General features: G+C 50.6%; 1 protein-coding gene across 1 annotated transcript in view; it reads left to right on the top strand.

The window, feature by feature from the left end:
* The first annotated feature begins 1,579 nt into the window (after positions 1-1,579).
* Positions 1,580-4,142, top strand: part of GNG8 (G protein subunit gamma 8) — a 20,443-nt gene continuing 17,880 nt past the window's right edge. The window contains exon 1 of the mRNA XM_044671101.1: positions 1,580-1,667. The gene's annotated coding sequence lies outside the window, so the exon portion shown is untranslated. The remainder of the gene's footprint in view (positions 1,668-4,142) is intronic.

Raw genomic sequence — 4,142 nt, 5'->3', positions numbered from 1 at the left:
CAGACCAGCTGCCTTCATTTAAGGAACTGAAGCTCAGAAGGGCTGAGGGACTGGCTGGAAACCACAGAGCGAGTCAGTGGCTCTCCTTATCCAGTGCTCTTTCTCCTGCATCACTGGTGGTTACTGAAGCTTTGTAGCGTCCCCAAGCCACTGTCTCCTCTTAATAAGGAGTTGTTGATTGAGCTGACTTCAGCTTTCTGAATCCAAAGACAAGAGAAGATGAGGGTTAAAAAGAGTTGTTGCCTCTCAAAACAAATGAGAGAAAGTTCATTCCCTTTCAATCTTTCTCCTCACTTTCAGGAACAGATTAAGACTTAGATGGGGCTTTAGGGCATGCTCTACAGGGTCCTGATCCCTGGTGAAAACTCTCCCCATCAAGATTCCAGACTAGTCTGGAATTTGTAGTTTAGTAACATTTCCTGGAGCACAGAAAGTTAAAAGACTTGTCCAAGGCTATACAGCCAGTGTGGGCCAGAGAAAGGACTCAGGTTCTTCCTGGCTCCTGGCCAACCTCTATCCAAGCCAATCAGCTGAGCTTCCTTAAGCACTTCCTGTGTGCCAGGCACTGTCCAGGGTGCTGAGGACATAAAGACGAACCTAAAAGTCTCTACCCTCAAGAAGCTTACCTTCCACTGGGGAGAAACAACATGGAAACAGAGAAGCAAATGCAAAATGGATACCGAGCGGCTTCTGGGGGGGGGGAGGGGAGGAGGGATCACTAGCCACTTTGGTAACATGAGCTGAGCCTTGAAGGTAGTTTAGGATTCAAAGGGGTGGAGGTGAATAGGAAGAACATTTTAGGTAGACAGAAGTCCTGGGCAAAGGCATGGAGATGGGGAACAGCAAGGAGTTTGCTTGGCTGGAGTGATGGGAATAATGGAGAATCAGCCTGGGAAGCTGGGGGGGGGGGAATGAGATTCTGAAGTGATGCCAAGCAGAGGCAGTTGGATAAGGACACCACTGACTGTTTTGGAGCAGGGGAGCCTGATGGTCAGCGTATGCATAGGAGCCTCTGGCTCAGCTCCCCCCAAAAGTCTCTGATCTCTTCTCCTTCTCTTGTTGGAATCACGGATGAGTCAAACTTTAGGGCTTCATCATCCATATATTCATAACTTCGATAGCAATTTCTCAGTCACAGCCTGAACTCCCAGTTTATTCCTGGCACTCTTCACTGGGAACTTGAGACTCTATGTGTCAGGGCAAGGGGGCAGCTATGTCTGCATGAGTTTCTCTCCTTCCCTTCCCCTCACACCCATTGTTGTTCCAGGAGGCCCTGCCTGGGTTGATGTGGGAATTGGGTCAACATCTGGGAGAGCTGAGCTTGGATGCTGAAGGCCTGGAGGAAGATATTGGGCTGAGCTCAGGTGAGAGGAAACCCAGCAACCTCGATCTAAACCCCTCAACTCTCAAAGCGAGGCCCCAACCTACCTTCCCTCTTTTTTTGTCTCTTATCCATCTCTCCCCTCCCTTCCCCCCTCTTTCTGCCCTTCAGTCTCTCCCTTCTGTACCTCATCCAGGTTTCTATGAAGGCCCTTCCCCTACTGGTCCAGACTCGCCTCCTTCAACTTTTGGAGGTGACAGTGGTTTCTCCGGCTCAGGTTCCTACAGCCGTCTGGGCCCCTCTGAGCCTCGGGGAGCATTTGCCAGCGAAAGGCCCAAGTCTCTGGGTAAGAAGGCCAGGGAAGGAACCCTTGAATAAGTAGAAGGGAGCAGGAGGGGGTCCAGGAAATTGGGCCATTGAGTCATGGACTTTCAGAGCTCCAAAGGGAACTTCAGTGAGGACATCTGGAGTGTTTGTGTGTGTGTGTGTGTGTGTGTGTGTGTGTGTGTGTGTGTGTGTGTAGGAGTGAGAAAAGGTAAGGAGGGAAGAGAAGAAAGAGAGAGGAGAGACAATGTTTGTCCTCAGGGCTTGAGGGAGTGAGTGGGTAAGTAGCTGGATGTGAGGTCATGGTTTTTGTTCCTGCCCTTGCTCTGCTGTGTGGCCTTGGATAAGTCTTCTTTTTGAGCTTCGAGTGCCCAATCTATAAGATGGAGGGGTGATTCTGAAACTAAGGGCCATGAAACTCTTATGTTCTGCCTGGGTAATCAGGCAAGAGGACCAGAAGAGAGAGGAGCTGGGGGATAGTTAGTGGAAAGAGACCCATCCACCTAGAGCTGGAAGGAAAATCAGAAACCAAGAAGAAGAAGAATTCAGTGCTTTACAGATTACAAAGCTCTTTTGATCAATCCATACCTATAAGGTCGGTGCTATTATTATCCTCACTGGATTTTGAGAAACATTAAGTAACTTGCCCTGGATTATGCAACTCACAAATGTCTGAGGCAGGATTGGAATTTTCCCAGATCTTCCTGACTCCAAATACAACACTCCATTCACTGTGATCCCATCTAGAGGCCATCTTGTCTCATTAAAAACAAACAAACAACTCTTACCTTCTGTCTCAGAATCCACTGGTTCAAGGCAGAAAAACAGTAATGGCTAGGCAACTGGGGTTAAGTGACTGGCCCAGGGTTCCACAGATAGGAAGTGTCTGAGGTCAGATTTGAATCTAGGACTCCTGACTCTATCCACTGAACCACCTAGATTCCCCTAACTCACTCATTTTTACAGATGAGGAAACTGAGGCTCAGGGAGACTGACTTATCCTAGGTTACACAAGTAATACCAGAAGTGAGATTTGAACTCAGGTCCTCAGACTACAGAGCATGTGCTAATTTCATTGCTGGAATAAGGACTGGTCCTGTGATTTCACCCAGGTGAGGACATTCTCTCTACCAATGCTGTCCTCACAGTTTTTATGAATTGTCCAGAGTGCTGGGAGATTAAGTGTCTAGGCTGTGTCAGAGGCCAGTCTTGAACCACTGTCTATCAGCCTTGCCACTCTTGTTATTGTTGTCCAATCATAGCTGAACTCTTTGTTACCAAAGGACTCTTCAATAACCCCATGGACCACTGCAAGCCCAAACTGGCCATGGCGTTTTCTTGGCAAAGACACTGGAGTGGTCTGTGTTTTCTTCTCCACAGAGACCAACAGGTTAAGTGACTTGTCCAAGTTCACACAGCTGTCTGAGGGCAGATTGGAACTCAGGTGTCCTTGACTCCAGGCTCAGCACTCTTATCCATTGAGCCACCTGGTTGCCTCCTAGTTTTACTCTTCTAATCTGTAAATAGGAAAAGGGCAAAGAGCTTTGGAGAATTGTCTTTAGTGACCACCAGTGCATCTGGAAAGGGAAGCATTCCCTCTTTGACTTGTTGGGTCTTATAGTTAAGTCCTTTGTGGAGTGGCTTTAATGTAGAGGAAGGGATTGCAAATATGGGTTATGCTGGGAGTTCTGGCTCTGCCCAAGTGTGTGGGTAAGCCCCTGGACCCCATGGTGCCTCAGTTTCCTCACCTGTAAAATGAAGAGATCAGATGATGTCTCAGATCTCTTCCAAAGCTAAATTTCATGTGCTTGGTTTCCTGTCAGGAAAATAACCGTGCTGGAATAGATGGTCTCTTTATAAACAATCTTCAGTATTGGTTCCAAGGCAGAAGGAAGGTAAGGGCTAGGCAATGAGAGTTAAGTGACTTGCCCAGGGTCACACAGCTAGGCAGTCTGAGGCCAGGACAGAGGGTAACTTAACATTCTTTCTTCCAACTTTGATTTTCTGGGTTCCCTGGAAGGGAGAGAATGGGGCTAGGAAAGAGGGGAGGGAGGAGGGAAGGGAAGTGTTCCTGCATGAAAAGGAGGAAACCCACCTCCAGCCCCTCTTGTCTCCTCTTCCTGCAGGAGAAGCTGGCCCCAGCTCCCAGGAGGCCTCCGGGGGAGGCCGGGCAGCTGTGCCCCGCTCCTTCTCCGCTCCCTACCCGACGGCTTCGCAAGAGACCGGGCCCGGGGGCGTAGCCACCTCCTTTTTGGCGCCCAGTCCGCTGCACGCTGTGGCCCTGCAGAGCCCCCGCCTGCGCGGCCGCTTCTATGCCGACTCCCCGGTCACTGGGCCCCCTGACGGCGCTGCTCCAGGCCGCCACCTGGAGAGCTACATCTCGGGCCTTCTGCGGCGCCGGCGGCGGATCCGCGGGCGGCCAGGCCCAGGCCAACCTCGCACCAGTCCCGGTCCCGCTCCGGGACCGGCTGAGCCGCCGGCGGCTCTCCGACGGCAG

The sequence above is a fragment of the Gracilinanus agilis genome, chromosome 3 (assembly GCF_016433145.1).
Source record: "Gracilinanus agilis isolate LMUSP501 chromosome 3, AgileGrace, whole genome shotgun sequence".
Taxonomy (NCBI): Eukaryota; Metazoa; Chordata; class Mammalia; order Didelphimorphia; family Didelphidae; genus Gracilinanus; species Gracilinanus agilis.
Note: the sequence above shows the minus strand (reverse complement) of the source record. Positions and strands in the feature narration are given on the sequence as shown.